General features: G+C 41.1%; 1 long non-coding RNA gene across 2 annotated transcripts in view; it reads left to right on the forward strand.

Moving 5' to 3' along the window:
• LOC117821693 overlaps positions 1 to 25,028 on the forward strand; it is a 67,288-nt gene that overhangs the window by 25,841 nt on the left and 16,419 nt on the right. For both annotated transcript variants that reach the window (XR_004633016.1, XR_004633015.1), the window contains exon 2: positions 17,291 to 17,411. This is a non-coding gene — a long non-coding RNA (uncharacterized LOC117821693). The remainder of the gene's footprint in view (positions 1 to 17,290; positions 17,412 to 25,028) is intronic.

Here is a 25,028-nt window from a genome sequence, read left to right on the forward strand (position 1 = left end):
GTCAGTCCATTAGCAAGCTGTGAAGGGAAGTTATTATAGTGTGAGGCATTTGCTCTGCTGACATTTCAAACACACCCAAGTGGGCATACGCTGTCATTCAATATGTTAATTATAAGACGTCCTGACCACGGCACAATCAGAGGTGAAGTTCTGAATGCTTTTGTTCTAATACAACAATTCTTCAAGAGAACAAAGTGGGAAGTTTTCATCACGCCTGCATTATAATTACTTCTCTGAACAAATCCAAGGTGCCACATTGAGCCGATTCTGGCTTTTCATGTGACGGTCAATGAACTTGAGAGATGGAAGGACACTTTGAACCAAATAAACTTTTGCAGGCAGCGTGATTATATGCCCTCAGGTTTCCTAAACAGGTATGGTATGGGGTGATACTGGATTCTGGTGTTAAAAATGCACACTGATTTGTCTTCTTTTGTTTCCACTTCTTTAACAACAGTTTGTTTTGATTTGACCCTAAAACCCAAACCCTTGAATGTCGGATTCAGGCAGACTGCGGATGGTAGAAGGAGAACACCGTCCAGACTGCAGGTTGAGAACAAACCTGGTGAAATGAAAGGGCAAAATAATGAAATGGACTGTGTTCAATCAGAGTTTAATCAGTCCTGCTAGAACTTGAAGCTTCAACTACTGAGTTTGAGGTTTACACGATTGGCGTTTTTCGACCGCAGAAACTTTACCCTGGAACTCGGGGCTTTACCCCTGAACTACATGCTTTTGGACTGGAGGAACCAGGGTCTAAATTTACTTCAGGGGTAGTTAATCTCCCCCATGAAAAGCCCCTGCTTGGGGGGTAGTACTTTTCAAAGGTCCCGGGACTTTCGGGGGCAGATTTGCCTGATTTCCACAATCCACATGTGACTTCAACCTGCGGTCAAAATGCAGACAACAATGGGGGCACAGGAACCTTTTGGTTCCGGGAAAAATAGTTCTGGGGGCTAAAAGCCCCTGGAATTGTTGGTTGAAATGCACCTATTGACTGCTTCATTCAGTGGTTTATGGCTGAGGGTTTAGTTCTTAAGATGAGGGTAAGCTCCTTGAAGTCTGAGGCCATGGAAACAGTGGATTGCTCCCTCCAGGTTTGGAGTGAGTTATAGTCCTAAGTGAAGGAGTTAAGTATCTTGAGCTCCTGTTTACGAGTGAGCGTAGAAGGAGACTGACAGACTGGTTGGTACAGTGTCAGCAGTTCCACGGACACTGCACCGTGGTGAAGAGGGAGCTCACCTTTAAGACAAAGCCTGCCATCTCCTGTCATCTCCAGTGAACTGAGCTCTAGTCTCCCCTACTCACATCAAAGGAGCCAGTTGAGATGGTGCAAGCATTTGATTAGTATGCCTCCGGGACCCCTCCTTTGGAAGTGTTCTTGGCACGACTAACTGGGAGGAGACCCTGCAGAAGACCCAGAACTCGGGAGGGTTTACTTACCCCACCTGGCATGAGAACGCCAATAGATCCCCTGGGACCAGCTTGAAATTGTCGGATTTCTGAGCTAATGTGTGGAGTTACCTGGCCTGAGCAGGAAGAAGTGGATTGGTTTACTGGTAGTCCCCAAAGACTCACTTTTTTTTTATTGGAGGGGTTCTCCGCAGATGATTTGGCTTCTCAACTTCATGAATTATAAACTCGGGAGGAATCAATCTGGTACCCCAAAAGGAGAAGAGGAACATTCTGTGTTTACACCCTGCCTTCGACCATAAAATTATATCTGATTTGTTGACTACCGTCGTCTGGTGCTCTAAATGAACTGCCCAAACTGGTCACAGTTCTAACAGCATGGAGGTTTGGTGAAGGATTAAGGTCTCTTGGCGTAGGATGAAGACTGTCATGAAGAAATCTTTATCAGCATGGAGTATTTGTATGAGAAGTCAAAAGGAGACCTCTTATTAGTCTCTGCTTTCTCTTTGTGTGTTTTGCTCCTCCTCCCACTCCTCTGCTCCATTTTCATCGGCTTTGTAATGGCCACCCTCACCTCAGCCGGAGTACAGTGGCTGCTTTTAATTACAGCGTCTGTGTTGACAAGGAAGAGAAAGAGATGTTATTAATGTCTCGTCCAAAGTGGGGTAGATCCCAGGGCACAAACATCCCTCATGTGTTTTTTCTTGTTGTAATTAATGTACAGTAGAAGCCGGGCTGTGACTCAGTTTAAAAATGTGCGGTGACATAATAATGTGCATATGTATGAACCAGAGTCTCCCAAGAGCCCTGATGTTTATGAGTTGTGTATTCAATGCTTATTGTGTGTTTGTTTGACTGAGATAAGTGTAACAAAAAGATCAATTATTCATGTTTCATGTAGTTTCTGAGATGATTTTGTTTTCTGGCTTCCTGCTGGAGAATTCTCAATTGGCTGAAGTCATCTATCAGCTGTCGGTTCGTCCACACGGGGCAGAATGACATTTTCCTTGTTGAAGCTGTCCTCTGAAACACATGAATATGCACTGTCTCATCACTGCTACTAATATCCCCTGCCTTTTTAATGTGGAGATGGGTCATGACAAAATAGCTAATGTAAAAAAAAGAATAGTTTGTGAGAAATTAAATTGTCTCTATTATTTTCACAGTTGCCTGGTTGTACTGTGGTACAGCTGCCAGATGGTGGCTGTAGCCCACCTGAAAGCTGTCCGCTAACCACCAGTAAATAACAAAAGAAGAATAAATCATTAGTGCCAGGTGTTGGTAGGATTGGTGTGGTATTGTGAGGTCTGGAGCCAGAAATAACTTAGCCTGCTGTCAAAGAGAAACTCCTTAAAAAAATTAATTAAAATGAACAAAACAGAAGTCCAGTGGAAAGTCTGCAGGGTAAAGCTAGCATTTAAGTGACAATGGAATAGTATTTTTGGTTGAACGGCCATCTCTCCTACATCTCTTTCACTCCCTAAACATGTGCAATGCCAGGGCTCTAAATTAGCACCTGCCAACCCGCCAAATGCGGGTGAAAATTCATTTTGGCGGGTATTGAAAATAACTCACTAGCCAGCTTGGCTGGAGATAAATTAGGCACCTTCCCATCTATTTTGCGGGACGGGGGAGCTCGATTTCCATGGGAAGGCAACCGTCAAGGCTTCCGTACTTGGGAGGTGGGCGCGGGGTTTCATCTACACTGGGTTGGAAAAATGATAGACGCCGGTACAAAAACAAATACAAGTACAAACAAGATGTAAACTGAATTAAACTTTAAGCGTTTGAAATAGGTTGGGTTTGTTTTTTTAGAAAGATGATTGATGACAGGACATACCATGAAGACGATCGTTTTACTCCTGATTATTTTATTGAATGGATGGCGTGTGTGTGTGTGTGTGTGTGTCTGTGTGTGTCTGTGTGTGTCTGTGTGTGTGTCTGTGTGGCAGCTGACCATTTAAGAACGAAGAACATTCATTCACATGATATCAAAACCTGTCGGCACGTCTGGAGTTATTAATAATTAATGTAACACTCCGGTTTGCCTTGTGGGTAATTGTGCATATTTCTTGATTGAAAACAATTGGTCAGTTAACCAGTGTGCAGTCTACGATATTGAATATGTTCCATCATCTTCATCAGGCACAGGCGCAGGTTTGTCTGTGCCCCCTGCGCCCCAACAAAGACCTGGCTGGTACGTGCTGCCACTGCCCCCTTAGAGAGCACAGAGACAATTTCAGGCTAGGGTCTCCCAGCACAGCTTGTTTTGAGAGCAGCCACATGTTTTTTTTTTTTATAACAATCTTTAGGTCTGACATTTTCCCCCTGAATGTACTTTTATTAAGGCCTCTAAGAGTTTCGTATCACGAATCAATAAGTTTGTTTTCAATCGAAGCATTTTTAAATCAAATGTTTAAACTTCAGCTGGAGTTCAGATTTCAAACCCACCTTGTTGACTGCTGCAGTGATTTCATCCAGGCGTGTTTTTTCTGATGGGAAAATGGAACCGATTTAGATGGGGGCTCTGAGTCAGAGTCCGAAGACAGTTCGGAGAGCTCTGATGATGCTAAGCCTTTACATACTGTTCATATTCAAGCATTTCACAGTATCCCCCTCATAATTAGTCTCTATACATAATGTATAGAAAATACATAATTTTGAGCATTATCTGCACTAAACCATGTAGAAAGTTGTAAAATATTTCAATTTTTGTATATTCAGGATCACATTAATGTAAATCGTCAAATTTCTAGCTAAAAAGAAAAGTTTGAATGTTTTATTTCTTTTTATGTACAAAAAATGGGTCAAATTAGACCCTGAATAGTATGTAAGGGTTAATGAGTAATGAAATGTTAGGATCATTTTTGTATTTACTGAAGTTTCATTTTATTGTAATCATTTTAATTGGAAATACATTCCTAACTTCAGCATAAGATTCATTTAAAGCTTTAGTTAGAAAAATTATCAAATGAATTCAGTGGCTCTAATAATCTGACTTTTTGCATGGAAAAAAAATTTGGCTAGTGGAAATTCTGATTGGCTTGTAACTTCAGAACTTACCAGCCACATTGGCATGTGATCAAAAAAGTTAATTTAGAGCCCTGTGCAATACATCTTCACCCATCTTAGTGTTTCACGTTGTTTTTACCTATGTAACTAGTCTGTGCACATTTCTTACTTGTATCATTGGTTTATAAATATAATGTAAATTTACTTAGTTCTGTACACATTATTCTTAAGATACACTTATTTACTTTTCAATTACTAACAATTTTAATAATTGCTGCTCTTTTTTTGTAATGTTTGCATTATCCACTTTGCTGCTGTAAAACTGTAAATTTCCCCCGTTGTGGATCGAATAAAGGATTAAGTTACCGTATCTTAACTAAAATCTTTATGCAGCAAGCTTGCTAGTTTAGGCTAGCAGGAGACTCTGCTCATGCTCGATGGCTACAAGTGATACGGGATGTTTTGAGTGGCAATACTGTTTCAATTTAGATATTCAAAAACTCACCTTTTTTATCATTTAGGTTATTTTTTCAATTTAAAGCTGCTGTTGGTAGTGGTGATATAAACATCAGTTTGGAGAGAGTTTTCTAATGTCAACACTACCCCTACCCACCAGATTTCCTCTCTCACCTCCCTCTTGCCTCTCTTTTCCTGTAAGCCCCGCCCACAAAATATGTTTGTGGGCGTTCATGTGTGATACCATTGCTGCAACAAGCGTTTACTTCTCGTGCGCATTCTATAGGGAAGTAGTGCCGGCTTCACAATCAATTAGGACAGCGTAGCAGGGACCACCCCTCAACCAATCAGGACGGAGGGTCGGAGAGTAGCTCTGATTGGTCCGTGAAACGGGAACAAGTGGAATTATAACATGTTTGATACAGCATTGGAAAACACAGATATTTCCCCATAATCTCAAATTACTATAATTACTGATAAATACCGATTGGTATTATGACTTTTTTTTCCAAACCCAGCAAACCCCATTCCAACCAACTGCACCTTTAAGCATAATAATGAATTTTAAAAAATGATAATATATGCCCTTTATTATCAAATAAGAGAGGGCTTGGCAACAAACACATGGTAATAACAGAAACAACACAAAACTAGATAGAGGCAATAAAAAGACTTCAAATCAACAAAAGAGAAATAAATCATTATTAATAAAAACAACCTAAATTAATTACAACTTTTTTAAGAGTTCAAATTTACAAAAATATGACCAATAGAAAGACATTCAACATACAGTTGAGGTCAAAATTATTAGCCCCCCTTGTGAAATCAGATAAAACCCTTGATTTCTCCATGAAAATGACCATTAAAAACAAGTGTTTATAGTTTGTGTTTCCAAAATAACAAAGACAAATGTTCACTATGTTTGACTTGGATATTTTATTGATGCAATGAATTGAAACAAGAAAAGGTAAAAATGGCATCTCCAAAATGATTAGCCCCCTGGCCTTAAGTAGTCAATAGTGTGCCCGTTCTGAGCCATACCTGACAGCAACCTCTTTTACTAGTTCTTTACAGGGTTGGCACATGTCTCTGGAGGGATTTTGGCCCATTTTTCCAATGCAAATTGTTCCAGCTGGTCCAAAATACATGGTTTCTGAGCATGGGCGTTCACTTTGAGCACCCGCCACAGATCCCTCACAACTGTGCTCCTTCAAACATCAACTTCAATGGAGGTCAGGTTAGCAACAATCATCTTGGCAGATGTCCGGGGCTTCTTGCAGACATCTTCGACTACTTTCCTCTCCAAAGTTCTTGAAATATTGCACTTTCTGCCACGCCTAGGTTTGTTTCTAACAGAGTTTGTCTCCTTGTACTTTGCAATGATGCAATGTACAGCTATTCTAGACACTGTAAAACACTTGGAAATTACAGTATAGCCTTCCCCCTTATTATGAGCCTCAATTATCTTCTTTCTGAGCTGAAGACTGATTTCCATTGTCTTTGGCATGGTTAGTAAGAGTAGTCTCTCTCAATAACGTGTTCAAGTGCCCTGTTTGGAGTCCCTTAAGGAAATCTCAATGCTGTTTGAATGTTCAGGTGTTGTTAGGAAGCCAACTGACCGACAGGTGTTGTTAGGAAACCAGCTGACTGCTCAGGTGTGTTTTAAAAGTAAAAATTCACAGGGGGGCTAATAATTTTGACCACCCCATTTTTCACTATATTTGATATAAAGTTATCTTAAAAATGTATTTTACATTCCAAAATGTACCAAAGCTACTAAAGAACACTGGTGAATGTTTGTTTATATCAAGTTTTATCAATGATTCAAACATTGGGCAGAATTTAAGGGAAATGTTCCAGAATTCCTGGGGGTTAATAAACTCTTTTTTTAATTGATAATAAAGCTGTGATTATGATTCATGACTTTCTCTCATGCTAAGAAAGCTGCATGTTTCATATTTCTGCAGGACATAAACTTTCATTCACTCAGCTCTTCATTCAGCTGTCTGCAGGAGTATAAAAAGCCCTCTTGGTGAAGCCTCAGTGTATTTGCCCTTCACAGGAAAAAGGTTTAAAAATGAATTTGGTCTGGGATGAATTCCGTCTTGCTTTGTCTGTTGCAGAAAAACATGAGGTGATTCTAAAATTTCATTCTGCAGCTCACAGAATCTCAGTCAGCATTACAAACTTTCAACCAGGAACAGAGAGGAAACAAGAGGCACTACTCTAATAATCTGTGTGGTGTGTGTGTATGTGTGTGTATGTGTGTGTGTGTGTTTCTACACTACGTCCTTCTCCCCTCTGCCCCCTCCCCTCCTCTCTCTGGTGGATGGTCCTTGTTTAGACTTTGTTATTGTTTCTTTATGTAACGCCGCTGAGCCAGAGAAAGAATGGGCTCGGTGTACACCACAACAATGCTGTGATGGATGAGTGTGGCTGCTCTAATTATATGAGGACCAACAGGTAACCGAGCGCACAGACAGAGAGTGGTGGCCTGCTGGGGGATGATAGTGCAGATCTGTTCGCCTCTGTTTTGTTTCGTTTTGTTCTGCTGCGAGGGCCGGCGTAGGCTCTGATTCTGTGGTTAACACACACACACAAACACACACACACACAAAGACACTCAGAGATGCTGAGTGCGGCAGCATGCAGGCATACACGCACATTTGCTTACATGTGTATCGGTGCTTCAGCATACTGCACAGGATGTGTTGCGCCCTGTTAAATACTTCCTCTTGCAGCTTACTTTGCATTCTGCTGAGGAAATATTGTTCCTGATAAACAGTCCTGCCAATAAAGTGAGTGAATTGACTGTGAGAGCGGAGGAAAGACGCCACTTCAAGGTTTTCCCACTTGAGCGTATTACAGAATTATTGTCGCAGACGATAGCTAACGGAGACAGACAGATTGAGGTCGTTACACAAGAGAGGCAGATGAGAGAGAGAAACAGAAACAAGATGAAAAGGCAATGTGGCGGGGGGTGCATCCCTGCTGTTTCAATGCAGTGTCGCAGCAAGAGGAAAAAAAAGAGAGGAAGAAGAAGAGTGGAACGCATGCGAGAGGAATGAAGGAGTGCAGGGTTGGACTCTGAAGAGTGAGACAAACTGCTTTAAATGATTGGGACCCAAACGCTGCAGCTAGAAGATTGAGATAAATCAAGAAAAAGTGTAAGAAAAATGCAGAGGGATGGATATGAAGTGGTTCTGTTTATCTGAAGTAAGAAAAGGAACAACAGAAAGTGCTCGTGTCACAGAAAATGCTCCGGATGAATTCGGCGCCATGAGAACATCCACCAGTGTTTACAGGAAGACTCAGCCGCGCTGTCTTTTTTATGTAGCTCTCAGGAGTGATGTGTGCTGCTGCTGCTGCTGCTGCTGAGTCTCAGGCACGTTTTAGATTTCACACAAACATTACAAGTTTTTACTACATTCAAATAAAAGTTCTAGTGCTGATGTCAGTAGCTGTATTCACACATGCACAAATTTCTTGAGTAAGCATCATGAATACACACAGCAAATGCTTTCACCCCAATGTAACCCAGGTTGTTTCCTACCAGCCCCTCAGTAAAACTTTTGTGTGCAGTGAGAATGCAGCTGGAAATATTAAAATAATTCACCACAATCAAGTTGAACTCTGACCTGGGACTTCCACCAGATCCATGTCCAGTCTGTCTCCAATCTGCAGCGGTTCGGCTCCATGATCTCTCATCCGTCAACACCCACCGGCTGCATTTTCAGAACGCAGCACGGAGTTGGACCGCCAGACAGCTGGAGTCATATGACTGAGGCTTTACCACGGTACTGAAAAAAGGATTCTCCTCCTCCTCTCCTCATCCATGTTGTTTTTATGGTCCTCTGAAAACCTCTGACCTGTTGACTCCAGGCCTGGCTCTGCTCATCATGACGGTTTGTTGTTGTAGTTAAATGAAACACAATCTGGTGATGACACAGAGTGTTTGTTTTATTCTGAAAATGAACCGGATGCTTTCATTTTGTTTTGGTGCCTGACTTCCTGTCCCGCTCCATCTGCTCTGTTGAGATTGATGGGTCATGCTCCAGAGAGAAACACAGCTGGAATGCAACAGAGCGGATCCAGTGGAAGTTAACACATTAACTAGAATATAACCCTATCAACTCCGGTGCTGTGACGGACCAGACATGGATCCGATGGAATTTGGCCATAGGAGAGTGACATGTAACAGGATGACTTAACACATTGAATCTTGAAGAAGGATAATTAGTTTAAGAACAGCAGAGATGTCTGCTCATCCGTTTATATGAATGTAAGAACTGTGCTTTTGATGTCACGTCTTGCGTCCTCAGACTCGTTCTCCGACAGGGACAACTTGATGCAGTGATGGATGTGTGAACAGGAAAGTTTTGGCAGCATAGCTCCTGAAACTTTCTAGAAAATCTCAGGTTTTCAGGACAATAAGAGACAAATGTTGCTGTTACTTAACTACTTAGCTGACTTCGTTACTTTGCTGATCATATTTATATTGATCCAATTTAAGACAGTTTTGTTGCAGTTCGACCTCATCTTGTTTTATTTCACACTCCATGTTTTTGTTTCACATATATTCAATGCTCTATTGACTCTTTTTAAATATAATGTCAGGGTAATTTGGCACCAACATGTCTTTATCTCTTCACCTCTTCTCTCTACATGCTAAACCATAGCTTGCCTAGCTAGCATTCCTCAAGTAGGAGAACTATCTGCACAGGTCAAAACTGGATCCGTTTGTTCGGATAATATTTTTATACTTATTTTGATTCTCATGATTTCTGACATTTATCTGACGGGTTGTGGAAGCATGATTATTTACACATTATAGTTTGGCCACAATACATAGAGATGTTTATTATCAGGGAGTACAAAGAACAATAAAAAGTTTGCATTTGATGCTCTCAGTTGAAGAAACATAAAACAAAACGAATAAAGCCACAGAGTAGAGCTGTTCCTTTCGCCTTAAATTACAAAACATGGTCAGAATTGAGGTTAACTTGTTGAAAACTAGTGATTATATCAGAATGATACAGGGATCGTATCCAGGAGAGTCATTCAAATGTGAAACCGATCTGAGGTTTGAGATTATTAAATAATTTAGAATTAAGAAATTTCACTTTACTATGAAAAATAGAAATTGGAGAGAAGGGTGTATAACCAAAACGTATATGGATTATATCCAAAAACAGCTCTTCAAACAACCATATGTCGAGGACTATGGTACTTTAAACAAAATAGAAGTTATCTAGTAAATTTAAGAGTGCAAGGACAGAACAAAGCGAATATTCAGACACAGTTTTCTGCACCTTAACACAAAACATATTTGCCGACCTCCTAGCTCTTCCTAGAAATGTAGATGAATAAAATTAAGGCACATGAGTGCACTTCAGATGGCAAAGCTGGGACATGCGGGATCAAATACAGACCCTACAGTTCATAAGCAAATGCTAAAACATTAAAAGGAAAGCTTGCATGACCTCTATCAAACCCTGGTCTCCCTCTCACCACTGCACCTTAGCTCCATGTGACCCCAAAGTCATTGAAGTTCAGCTCTCCGTGGTGTTTTAGCCCCTCCCCCCTCTATGCGTGACTTTGTGGTCCTGCAGAACAAGGTTGTCTCTCTGGTGCGGCACACTTCATCATCATGCATATGTTCATACTAATCTAACGGCGCCATAACAAATGAGCTGATTATCCACACCTTGTCTCCGGATGGGGCTGCAGGGGGGAGTGTGTGTGTGAGGATGTGTGTGTGTGAGACAGAGAGTGTGTGTAAGGCAGAGACAGAATAGGCAACGGGAACAGGTGTATAAGGGGGTACGGACACTCCATATATCATACTTTAGCAGGTATACCCACTCTCCAACACCCCCACCTCATCCCCCCGAAACCAGCGCTCACTGGAGAGCAGCATGTACCCTGCAGCACCCCCCATGAGCCTCGGCGTGCACGCACACACATATATAAATACACGTACACACACCAGCAGACGACAACCCCTGGAGCTCGACCTACATTGTGCGTCCTCCTGCCTCAGATCTGACTATTCATCACCACATGGCACCAATCCCCTATTGGGAGGGAGGTGTCGTTGTTTTGGGGGGAGAGAAAGTGAGAAGGGGAGAAAGAGCATGGTAAGCCACATAGTGGAGGACAGTGCGTCCTTTACACCTCCGGAACAATGAGACCTTCAGCAGTAGTGCTGCAAAGTAAAACTCTTCCTGGAGGAAAAATAACAGGAAGATGGGCTCGGTGAGTCTGCATGGCTTCATACGAGCACAAAGATTCAGAATCCAACTTAAGGGATCATACAGTGAAAGCAAAAGTGACGTACTTTATGTAGTCACCACTGTTCCTCTTGCTCCTGTAACCCAGTGAAATCTCTCATTGAGTTTTATTTCATCACGTTTCAACAAGTTCCTTGGGTCCATTATTTTTTTATTCAGAAGCTCCTTCAGTCACTGCAAGACTTCTAGAAGTTTCAGCAAACAGTCAAGGTTCACTGATATAGTAACATAGTGCAATGCTAGTTCAACCCATAGTGGGTCATTTAAAGCATTGCCATTAATGCATCACCAGTTGCCACTTTGGTTCAGACTAACATCAAAATGTGCAATATTTCTCAATACCATACATTTTAACACAGCGATGCACTTCTCAGTTCAGACACATTGGTTCTTAATTCACTTGGTTCTATGTTGAACATGATGCATATCTGCATTCTTCTGTTTTTGCTGCATTGATTTTTAAATTATGGTCCTTTCTTTTTTTTTCTGTAGTTATATTTTTGGACATTTCTGCCTTTAATGAAAAGGACCGCCTAAGATAGACAGGGAATGTGGGAAGTGGAGAGTGGCGATGGACATGCAGTAAAGGGTCGAGATTTGAATCAAGCCAGCGACCTCTGCGACAAAGACTATAGCCTCGGTATATGGGCAGTGTGCTTAGACCGCTAGGCTAACGGTGTCCCAAATTATGATCATTTTAACACAATCTTATTTTTGTTTAATGAATCTTTGCAACATGTAGTATGTATCTTTTTTTTTTCTTCAAATTTCCTTATTTCTCATTACCTACCATATCTAGATCAGTAGGGATGGGTACCTTTCACATTTGAACCGATACGGTACCTATACCCGGTACCTGGGAATCGGTACCGGTACTTAACGGTACCAATTTTCGGTACTTCTGTGTGTTTATGTGGTAATAAATGTTAATTTGTTTAATAATAAAATCTCAACATTTTTAAACTTAAGATATTTATTTCATCTAACATGAAATGAACAGAAACAGGATTATATAGGTGATTAGATATATTAGCTGACACGTGCTCGTGGCGTCTAATTGCTCTTTCGGGAGTTTATCAATGAACACACGTGAACGCCTGCGGATGGGAAAAAGTCAGTTCTCCATCTCTTTATAATAACAGGACACACAACTTACTTGTTGGGCATTCACGCACACAGGGACGGTTATAAACAGGGCAGGTAGTCGGAGCGAGAGAGTCCGTCTCAACTTAAATCTTCCTGCATCTCTGTCTCGCGGTGAGTGCGCGCACCCGTCAGCTGCAGGCTCCATTTGGCACGCTCCCGCTCAGATGCAGAGAGCAGAGACGTCCACCCGATCAGTCTCGAACTTTATTACAGGTCGAAAGTATGGAAAATCGCCTCCTCTTCCACTCCCTCAAAGTCACAAGGATGCGTTCAGGTACCGAAACATGGAACCGTTTGATTTTACGTGATACGGTACTCGGTAGTACCGAGGGAATTCGGTCGGTACCTATAAAAGTACCAAATTCGGTACCCATCCCTATAGATCAATGAAGGTGTAGTTAAAATATCCAGGTCATAACTCAGTAACATTATGCCCAAATGTAATTCATCTGATACTTTGATATTTAAAGTTCTCAAACTGTAACCAGTGTTAATTTCGTTAGCAAATATAATGACGATAAATGTTCGTCAATGACTCTTTTTGTAACCACTTTGACCCATGTGCACTTTCCTTAATCTTGTAGATCAGTTGGGACAGCACAGCAGCATTACACTGGTGGTCTAATTTTTGCCACTAAGACATTACATAAGCAAAACTGCTAAAAGAGTTAAATGTTGCAGATTTTAAAACTTGGTACAACCCTGATACACATCTGATGAACTACATTAATTAATTGATAGAGGCAACTTTTTTTACTTGGAGTAATGACTAAAATGTATATTGACTAAAACCATAAAGGGTAAAAAAGACAAAAATGGGACTTAAACTAACTGGCATCTTTGTCTAAAGACAAAGACTAAATCTAAAGTAGCCACCAAAATTAGGACTGACTGTAACAAGTCTTTAATTGGTTGACTTTAGTTGAAATTGACTGGGGATGTTTCCTCAAATGTTTGAGCTGATTGCACAGAGCAAGTCATTGTTTCCTGCCAGGTATTTCTGGTACATTAGGTTTATTTTATCATCGAAAGCTTTTCATCTCCACCAAACTCTGCAGCAAAGTTGAGCTCTAGTTAGTGCAGAAAAAGTAATTTCTAATTTTATTATATTAATGTTATGTTCAAGTTTTCAGGCCTGACTTTTGTGCTTACATAACAAGTCCTGTGAGTCTAGTTGGCCACAGTGTGTCCACTCAGCTACCACAAAAAACTGTGATCTTAGGCTGGCATGGCTCGTGATTTGGTAGTTTTTAATGCAAGTGGACGAGAACCACCAACCAACCCCCCTCCACCTAAAAAAAAGGGAAAAAAAGTAGTGAAGTCCGAGAGCTTCTTGGACATATTTCTTCTTTTTTTGTGAAACTTCTCTCCGAGGGAAAAAAAATCAAGCCTTACTCAGTGGCTCAGTTGTTTTTTGGAGATACTGCATCTCTGTAGGACACTGACAATCTACACCAATCATTTTAGCTCTATTTGTTGGGCACGCTGATTGCACTGGTCGGTGCTGATTGCACTGATTCAAGAGTTTGAAGATGGGGTTGGATAAGCGTTCTTCAAGTGAGGGCTGAACTTGCTGTTCTCCAAGAAAAAAAGAGGTTTTGATGTAAATCTTTGCAGAAGTACTTCGTTATCTTGTGTGGACGCAGTGAATATCTGTTAATCAGAATGATCTATGTGTACAACCCCTCACCACATTTTTAACCCCATCATTTAACTAAATAAAGAATGGCTTTGAAAACTGAAATAAAGCAACAAGCTAAACTGGAAGCAAGCTGGCTCACAGTCCCTGAAGCCTTGCTGAAAGAGAGATTCATGCTGTGAACACGAATGGAATCATCCGTCCATACCGCTTCTCCTGCTTGGGATTACAGAGGGAAGAACCTATCCCAGCTTCCATGGGTGAAAGGTGTGGTACATCCTGAACAGGTCGTCAGTCTATCACAGGGCATAAACATACAAACAAATTCACATCCTCACATGTATTTGCAAGAAAGAGTCACCAGTTCACCCAACAAGCATGTCTTTGGACTGTAGGAGGAAGCCAGAGTACTGTGAGGGAACCCATGAATGAATGGGAAGAGCCAGGAATTGTACTTACCTCTACCAAGTCAATAATATTGCAGCAGCTCAGCTTAAAGCTCCTCCTTAGGTTCTGGGGCATTACAGAAACACTTATTTTTTAATGTTAAACTTTATTCACTAATTATCCAGATTTTATTTACTGGAACTCTTCGTTCTCGTTTCTGCTAAAACCTTTTTTACTGATGGACTCTAAAGGATCTGAACTCTCATTTTGAGAGTTTTCTCAAAAGTTTACAGCTCCCATTGCTATAATAAGTCAGTTCTTGTCACTAGACCAGTGTGTTTTCTTTTTACCTTGACATGCTTCAACTACAAACTTCCTGCAGCCTCCCTTAGAAGAACTGTCTTACTATAACCTAGAGTGTCAGACCTAATGAACTTTTTAGGACTAGCTTGTTTTGCTGTTGTTGCCTTGCTCTGAGTACAGTGATACAGCCAAAATAATAATGAAAACATAGAGATTCAGGTGACTTCTAACATATGACTTCCACCAGATCCATGTCCGGTCCGTCTCCAATCCGCTGCAGTCCAGCTCCATGTTCTCTCGTCTGTCAACACCTACTGGCTGCTTTTTCAGAGCGCAGCGTGGAGCAGGACCGCCAGACCGCAGAACTCATGTGACTGAGGTTTTCCCGCAGTAGTTTATGAATCAATGATTTTCCAACTCCTCTCCTCATCCATGTTGTCTCTATCGTCCTCTGAAAACTACCGACCTGTTGACTCTAGGCCTGGCTCAGCTCAACACGTCTGTTTTGTTGTTGTAGTTAAGTGAAATACAATCTGGTGATAACAGAGTGTTTTATTCTGAAAATGAACCGAATGCTTTCAATTTTGGTTTGGTGCCTGACTTCCTGTCCCGCTCCATCTGCTCTGAGTAGATTGATGCGTCGTGCTCCGGCATCCGGCAAAAGTCTTGCTTATCTGATCCGGAGGGCTCTGACCTGCCGGATCAGAGACGCAGCCTGAACAAAACGGAGCGGCTCCAGTGCAAGTTAACAAACTGACTAGAATAGAAACCTATTAGATCCGGATCAGAAAGGGACCAGACACGGATCTGGTAGAATTTAACTGTAACTGATGACTCACATTGTTGAGGGGTTTTACATAGAACTGTACATGTGTCGTACAAATAGCAGTCAGATGCAGTAGGCCAAGGATTGGCAAGTCTGTGCTGATTCTGTTGCCTTTTGTTGTGTTGTGTTTTAATCGTTTATGTGCGGCTTATTTATTTTATTTGACCACTTAGCTGGGGTGAGAGCTGTCTTTATCTGAGGAGAGTAACATCAGTGTAAACCCTTGTTTGAATAGCCTTGTGCTTGAACAGAACAAAGCAGTATGAGTTTGCTCTCCACATGTGGGTATTGATTATAAGATGCTAACTTCATTTAATTTCAAAGGAATTGAAATTGCTCAAGATGTTTTCTACATCTGCAGAGAGTTTAAAGCTTGGATGTATTTTTTTCTGAACCAGATGGTTTTGATTTTTCATCCTTACTAAGTGCTGCAGTTGTCTCTTAAATTCAGATCAGCTTTTCTTCATGTGCTCTCACTGTAGGCCTGAATGTCCTTGATGCTGCATGTGAGAGGTCCCATAAAGCCAGTGGTTCTTTTGTCTTCATCCAGCCTTCAAAATAGGTTTCTCTGATTGAGACGAGATAGAATTTGGTTTCTTTTTTCATGCCAGACACAATCTCTGTCTCCCTGTTTTCCCTCTGGATCTGAAAAGAAAAAGAGAGCAAAGAAGATTTTAATTGCTCTCCTCTCATCCACATCTTCCCCACCACATTCATCAAGTCGTCTTCCCCTCCTCAGAAAGGGGCTGCAGGGTGATGGAGAGTAAGGCAATGAGATTTTATTTTATTATTTGGGGGTGAGGGGGATTCTCTCATGGGACGGGACACATCTGGGGATGGGATGGTGATGGAGGATAAAGGGATGAGGCAGAGAGATTGGTGTTTGTGTGCGGACGTATGAAGCTGTCTGTGCTTTTGAGTGTGTGTCTGAGAGTCTTGTGTGTGTGTGTCTCTTGGGGGGGAGGGCGGACTAGAGAGGGCCTCAAACCCTTGGGGAGTCTGTGATTGGGAGGGAAATGGGGAATTGGGACTCTGGGAGTACAAAGTAGAGGTGGAGGAGGGAGAAGAAGTCGGGGAAAAAAAAGGTAGGATGAAAAGGGCAAATTAAAGCTCTGCTGCAGCAAAAACTTGCAATTATATGATGGGAGAAAAGACAAGTGCATTTTTAAAAGTTTTTGGCAGGGCGCTCTGCCTCCAACAAATCGCAGAGCGGTCCTTGAAAGAAGCGAAAAGTGGCTCTTGGTTGATCAGAACCATTATTTGAAATCATCACAGTAAACCTGTACTTTCACTCCGTTTAACGAAAAGAGAATCTGGCCACAACATGCTGACACATTCCTTCTAATAACAGGCTTCATCACTGGATGGAGGGACGCTTTATCTGCCTTTCAAAACCAACATATTCATTGCTGCCAACTTCAAAAGTACATAATGATACACATGGATGTGCTTCAAGCAAGGTTCACGCTCAACAGCAGCAGCTTTTGGTGCATGTCAGACCCTTAGTGAAAAGTCTTCAGCTGTTCGAACACAAGAGACATGGAGGAGCTGTCGATGGTTTCACAGATCATCATGATTATTCCTGAAACTGCAAACAAACATATTAACTTATCAATGAGCAATACTGATTCCCATTTATTAAGACTTTTTGATGATACAAGTCTTCATTATTTCTATACTTTTCTGTTATTTGTTGTTGACATTGTGTTGCCCAATGGTCATTTTACTGACCCGACCTTGAACGCATCATAATGTAACCTTCTGTCTCCTTGTATAGTTAGCTAACTCACTTTTATCCTTCTGATTTCAACACAGGTTTCAACACCTGTTCACTATTTCAACTGATGAGACTTACTACAAAGTTTGGACTTGATCACTACGGCTGCTTGATTGGAGGAGGAGGATGACTGTCCTGCAGCAGCAACCACAGATGAAGGTATTTTGTTGCATACTTAGCTGCACATTGCTGATGTGCTTTGTGATGTGGAGCTTGTGTTTTTTGCCTTGCAAGACATCATTTAGCAAAATACATCTCTTTTCACTTCCTCCCTAATCTTTTGCTTTGGCAAATCATAGCCAATTCTTCACACATTCAGCCATCCTCACAAGCACCTGATCAACAGAATTATTCTCTGTGTCATTCAACTTTATTCAAATACATTATCAGGCATTTGATGTTTTTTGCTCCAGATAGAGTTTCAGTGTTTTTGGATTTCTACTTTTCACCACTCTGAGGCCATCCCATTGGCTACAATAAGGCTAGAGTGCTTTCTCTACTTTATCTAAGCTAATTCTAAATTGGCTCTACCTGTTAGTGTGTCTGGTTGTTTTTCTCTTTATGTCAGCCCTGTGACAGACTGGCTACCTGTGATTTGATTTAAATGACTTTACTAGGAACTATGAGACCTGGTGACAGAATTGAGAAGCTCAGGCATTACTGATTTTCAGGTTTTAAAAATGCACTGTGTCCGTAACAGAACCAGGTTTCAATCCTCATACCTAACCGTGAGTGTGTCAAATTAAATAAATCATCCGTTATGTTATCCAGACACATCTGAAGACCGAAATCTGTATACCTGTCCCAACAGCTCATTCCTATATGTACTGTCATGTACTCGCACAGATGAACAAACATCTTCTGTTTGTATGACAGAAGTCAGACCTTCAGCCGACTCCATTTAAACACAACCCAGGCAACGTTAAAAATGATATTTAATATATAAACAACGTATTATCTGAATCATCCAGAAGACAGACCAATGTATAGTCTCCTTAGGGTGGTAGTAACATATACTGTATAAAAAACTGGCGTGGTATCCGTGACGTCACCCATCTGTTCTTGAAGCACTGTTTTGAAGCCAATCGGCGGTGGGTGCCATACTGAAAATGCAACCCAACTTGGTCTTAGCTAGTGTGAGGTTAGACGGGCCTTTAATCTTTCCGCTAACAGCTACAGTGTTCCCGCCTGTCAATAAAGTCTGCCATGTCCTTATTTGGGCAAAACCATAGACTGTAAAAAATATGGACGTAGTATCCGTGACGTCACCCATCTGTTTCTGAAGAGCTGTTTGAGACCAATCGGCTGCGGCAGCCATATTGCTTCTGTCGAGCCAGTGTGACGTAAAGAGGCGGGCTTTGAGCCTCCTAGCCAACAGCTGCAGTGTTCCCACAGGCAGCTGTGCCTCTCATTGGAAGACTGGTAATCTCAATATCTTCGAAATTGCAGAATTAGAAAAAAATCCACCCCCCTCACAGTGAGAGGACATTGAGAAATTAGCTATTCAGACTACACTCATCTTTTGTACCAGGCTGTAAACATGTTTATTTCTGCTGCAAAGATCGTCTTTTCCCCATTCATGTGTATGTGACTTCCGGTACTTCCGGAGCCAGGCTCAAGCGGATCCTCGATGAACTGCAGCTTTTAACACTTCTGCATTGACTCATATTTTTAGACCGGAGGTTGCCGCTTGGGCAAAACTTGTAAGTGTAATTTCAAATAACCCAAATTAACACCCCGTATGGCCTTAAACATGTTTATTAATGCTGTAAAGATCGTCTTTTTTTGAATGGGTGTGTATGTGGTTTCCGGTGTTTCTTCAGCCAGCCTCAAGTGGACACTCCATGAAGTGCAGTTTTCAGCACTTCCGTATGGGCTTCATATTTTAAGACCGGTGGTTGCCGCTTGGGTAGTAAGGGCTGATGGATGGATCAAACAACACTGGAGAGCTGTGTTGAGTACAAAACAAAACTCAATACAGTTGACTTTTGTATCATGTTGCTGTTTTTTCTCCAAATTCACTGTCTGCTGTCTTCAGGGTGCTAGAAAGACATCCTTTGAAACCGAGGCTGCGTTCTGAGATTGCATAACATCATGGAGGCCATGACTAAGTGTCTTTGTTTGATGATGTTTGTCGTGGCCTCCCTGAGAGGTCGGAGTAAGAGCCTTCACAGTAGGGTGAGACTCGATGAATAGTACAGAGTGGCATAGTGTTGCCGGTCTGGACGACTGATGCAAGCATGTTGCAACTTCTGGACAATCTCTTTCAGAGCGTTCATGTTGTTTCACTCGAGACTCGACGTAAATGTGGAAAATGAGGAAAGAGGACCTCGGAGAGACTTTCATACCGCTCAAAATGTCACACCTGACTAATTGCTATGAATCTGCTAAATTGTTTTTTTACAAAATATGACTAGTTTTCAATATGAATTTCACTTTTATAGGCTTCTAAAAGACCTGATGAGATGTTCTTTAGAGGCTTTAAACATGTCAGCAGTCTGTTAACCCTTTATGCCAAACAAAACTGATAAAAACTTAGTGATGAGCATTTCATGACGGTCCTCTTGGTCTGTTTAATGAAGACAAGTTGGCCTTTTCTGATCTTTTCCTCCACACCGAAGGAGCTGATGATTAATGGTGGGGGAATTTCAAATACACGTTTTTTAACATCTCATATTATAACCTTAACTATTTCTGAATAGTTTCCCGGGGTTCATTGTTATAGATATTTGAAAACAGGAGGGAGAAAGGAAAGAGGGGGAGGAAGGAGCAGTGTTGGAGGAATGGGACTCCCAAAGGTGGCGTCCTGGATGCTGGGAGGCCTCAGAGGACCACGGGATGATTGTCTGTGACCTTCCCCCTCTTCTTTTACTGTTCAAGGGCATACTCAATGTGTGTGTCAGTGTGTGTGTTGAGCCTTCAACATTATATTCAGAGCAATGTGCATATCTGCATTTGTTTAAGTGTGAAAGTGTTCAAGGACTTTAAACACAAAGGCTGTCTGAGTGTGTGTGTGTGTGTGTGTGTGTGTGTGTGTGTGTGTGTGTGTGTGTGTGTGTGTGTGTGTGTGTGTGTGTGTGTGTGTGTGTGTGTGTGTGTGTGTGTGTGTGTGTGTGTGTGTGTGTGTGTGTGTGTAATGGATTGTCTGATGAGAGCTAATATTTTCCCCCAGTTAGATTTAAGAGGCACAAACCTTCTTGTTTAAACAGCTTCTGCTCCTCTCTGCTAACAACAAATCTTCTATATTTCAGTAAACCAATATCTTATGTATATTTCAGCAGCTGTGCCTCCAGGCAGATGACTCAGCAAGTGAGGAGGGGCAGAGCGAAACACAAATTAAAACACAGAGTGGAACAGTGAAGCGCCAGATTAGTCCTCATTATGCAGCATTAATCATCTTTAATCTGTTCTTAATCCAATATCTTTAGCTCACCTTATTAATGAGCCATACGTCAACACTGGATTAGACTGCAAATACTGACTGCAGGAGGTGTTGGGAAAGAGGAGGGAGAGGGATGGATGGCAGGGAAAGAGGGTTAAGGAGGAGAAAACAGAAGGAGAGGGATCAATGGAGGGAACTCAGCAGATTTGGATTTGGGCTAAATTTTCGGAGGCAAATTTGAGAGCACAGTTAAAGTCTGACAAACAGGGAGGCCTTATTATGTGAGACCAGTGTGCAGCTGGCAGTCCAATCCTGGGATTAAGAAATGTCTACCTCACTGCAGGTGTTTGGAGAGTTATTTATGATGCTTTCAACACTAACTTTCCCATAGGACGACAAAACCTATTCTCTGTGAACGCTGCTGTTTTTATGACAGCAGGAATTAGAGGATGTGTTATTTTTTAACAGTTGAGTTTAAGATATTTACACTGATGAAATTAGAAACGAGTGAATATCTCAAGCCTATAATCCAGCTCAGGTCACTGGGGAAAATCTGATGTAGTCTACTTGATATCATACTGTTTTACTTTAGTGTTAAAAAACAACACAATAATGCTGATAAGAGCTTTAATATCTAATGTTTGTCCATATTAATATGCCTAAAAAACATAAAAATTGTTTCCTACAGTCACGCACTGACAGCCTCCCTCTGTGTGTCCTGCCCCCCCTCCTAACATTTCTCTTTGCTGACAATATTCATCAGCACAGCAGGAAAAAAAAAAAAAAAAAAAACACGACACATTTTCAAATGTTCTTCAAATGTCTTCACAACAGGATGTGAACAAAGTTTGTTAATGACGTGGGGTTTGTAACAATTCAAGACTAAGACACATAACTTTTGAACATCAGAATAAGAGGGTTTGTATTTGACATGCATAGCATTTTCCAGGTGCTCCAGGTTGATGAAAGATTGTCACTGATTGGACGGTGTTCTTATACATACAAATAAAAGGAAATATGTAAAAAATCTTGGCCAAAATTCTACTTTTGTTGCCCAGTTATCGTCACTGTGTGGGAAACTGATAGACATAATACATGAAACACATTCCCACAAACTGAGATCGTGAGCACCATAAACAGATGCACGCTGCACAGAATCTTTCACCAAAAAACAGCTTTGCTCCATGCAAAGCTGATGATGCTGCTGAGCATTTGATGAACTTGAACAATAGTTTACTCCCTAATAGGGATGTAAAGGTTCATGATTTATCTCTGCACCGATGAAAATGGAATATTAAGAAGTATTTAATAGTTCATTCTAAAAATTCAGTTTTCAATTTGGTTTTAAGGCGTTTTCAAGTCACTTAGTTGTGGGCTTAAGCAATGTGTGAAGGGGTCAGTGAGCCTGAGGTCAACACAGTGTTAAGATCTGCATTAGGAATGTACACAATGAATTGATTTATTAGTTGAAATCACTAAATGATTTACAGTCCTCCACCTCAGAAATCACATCATGTGGAGAACAACAGCAGCAAGATAAATCTCCCCTGGTGGCGTTGAGGTGTTAATTTTACTAAATGATCATTTTGGAGATTTTTGAACTGATGAACTGAGAAACATTATGAAGTCTGTTTTCTGTTATTTTGTCCATGTCAATCAAAAAGTTGATGCTGGATAACAAACAAGGCTCCCTTTTTACAATATTTCCAGGAATCTTATTGCACTTCCCCTTTTGAACCTCCCACCTGGTTGTTCCTCTCCTCCCACCTGCGTGCTGTGCACTTTGTGCTTGGCTCTAGATACAGGTCAGAAGACAACACACTGTCAGAGTGCAGGTTGTTGTGCTGCGATGAAAAGAGGGCCTCAAGTCAGAAAATATCAAACATTTGCTCCTGGAATCGACTTTTTTATAAAACTTTTATAGCTGAAGCTGCAACTTCTCACATAAAACTGATCATTAGAACAATTCAATTAAACAATAATGACTGATTATTAAAACAATGAAGTCATTATTTTTAATCATATACCTTTTGATTGTATTGCTCTATCTCTAGAATAAGCAATAATACTCCATAACAATGAATGAGAGTGATTAAATCCACTTTGGCATATCAAAAACTTTAACAGGTAAGCAATAACAGCTTATATGAAATAAACAGGGTCCGTAAAAGTAGCCTGATGTCTAGCATTTTATGTGACAACAGTCAAGTTCATACCCATTTGTTACACACGTGTACACACTTTGACACCCTAGCGTTTGAGCAATGAAAGAACTATTGTAGCCACTTTAAATCCATAAAGTAAAATAGTGTATTTTTCTTTGTGCCATCACAGGGTTCTTCATTGCTTCATCTACAGTAGAAGGTGTGTAATTACATTCATATGCATGAATAAAGCTCCAAGTACAATGACAAGGTATATGTGTTTGATAGCAGAAATTAAAACGCGCTGCCGTAATCAGAGCTTGTTAAACCTCCATGATGTGATGAAGAAAGCAGACCAAATTAAGCATTTGATTATAATTTGTCTCTGCCGCCCGTATCCTTTTTATAGAGTTTCGTTCGCTCTTAATTCAGAAGAGAGATGATAGCTCACTGTAATACTTGTTTCAGTCTTGACGGCAGGTCAGCACATCATCAGTGGGGAATTATGCACAGGAGAAGAACAGAGAGGTTTTCTGTAATGATGTGCTGAGCTGTATTTCAAACCCTTTTCAACAAACTGCATGAATTCACATGCAAGTGCAAAGTTACATGAGGAAGAGGTTGAGCTGAAAAGTGAAAGCTTTTTGGTATATGCAGAACCCCGGGCTCACTGACCCCTTCATACCTTTCTCAAGCCCACAACAAAGTGACCTAAAAACACCTTAAAACCAAATCCCTTACTTATTTCTGTTTCTCTTCCAGACACTCACTATTTTGGCAATAGATCTGGTTTTGTGAAATTTGAATGAATAGTCTATGTATGTATTTAAGTATATTACACTGCCCATCCAAGAAATATAGTCGCCACCTGGATTTAACAAAGCAAGTTGGTAAGGGCCTTCCATTGGATAATTACTGCAGTGATGGATATGTTTCAGCTAGCAACAACTTATTTATCCCCAGCTGATGCGCGAGTAGTTTCTTATTTCATAAACAACCAAAGTTAGAACACATATCCTGTGGTCATAGGAATGACTTTAATCAGTTTTGGAAGGGTCAAATTATTGGCCTGCATCAGGGAAAGTAATCAACTAAGGAGATTTTCAAGGGAGCATAAAGATTGGAGCAATGGAAGAATGTTATGTGGTCTGACGAGTCCAGATTTACCCTGTTCTAGAGTGATGGGCGCATCAGGGTAAGAAGAGAGGCAGATGAAGTGATGCACCCATCATGCCTAATGCTTACCGTACAAGCCTGTTGGGGCAGTGTTATGATCTTACATGCTGCAGTTGATCAGATCTAGGTTCAGCAACGTTATGTGCCCAAAGAATGAGGTCAGCTGAATATACTGAAGGACCAGGTCTTTCCATCGATGGAGGTTTTCTTCCCTGATGGCATGGGCATATTCCAAGATGACAATGCCAGGATTCATCGGACTCACATTGTGAATGAGTGGTTCAGGGAGCATGAGTCTTCATGTTCACACATGGATTGGCCACCAGAGTCCAGACCTCAGCCCCATTGAGAATATTTGGGATGTGCTGAAGAAGACTATGTGCAGCAACTCTCCCATCATCAATACAAGATCTTGGTAGAAAATTAATGCAACTCTGGACAGAAATAAATGTTGTGACATTGCAGAAGCTTATCGAAATTTGCCATAGAAGTGGTCCAACGAAACATTAGAGTGTGCAACTTTTTTTAGGGAACGGCAGTGTATAACAAAAGTATTTACATGCATGCATGTTGTGCATAGTAATGACACTCCACTGCTCATCTGCCAACAGAGTGGAGATTCTCCCTCTTGTGCTCCATACAGTCAGAAGTTGTTGGGAAGGCAGCAACTCACTGCAAGTGCCAAATACAGTTGTGGTGAGGAATCAATCTCGGGATCCATCTGCAAACATGGTTCATCATTGTCTGACAACAATATGTGATATTTGCCTCTTGGAACAGATGTAAACTTTTTGGTTATTCTGACATACCCATATATGTCACACATATGTAAGTGTTGAATTAATTTCAGCCAAGACTTCCTATTCTCTGCAGCATTTACATTTTGTTTACGCCATTGGTTCTCAGTTTGTTATACTATGCTCTGTAATAGTGCCCGTTCACCTCTTACAAGTAGTTCTCACTTCAGCAGTGGACAGTAAGTTATAGTAGGGCTTCACTCTGGCTTACCTCAGCAGTATCAGCCCCAAAAAGAAAGTGCTTCTCTTGTGGTTCACTGACAATAAACGGGTCTTA

The sequence above is a fragment of the Notolabrus celidotus genome, chromosome 11 (genome assembly GCF_009762535.1).
Source record: "Notolabrus celidotus isolate fNotCel1 chromosome 11, fNotCel1.pri, whole genome shotgun sequence".
Classification (NCBI taxonomy): domain Eukaryota; kingdom Metazoa; phylum Chordata; class Actinopteri; order Labriformes; family Labridae; genus Notolabrus; species Notolabrus celidotus.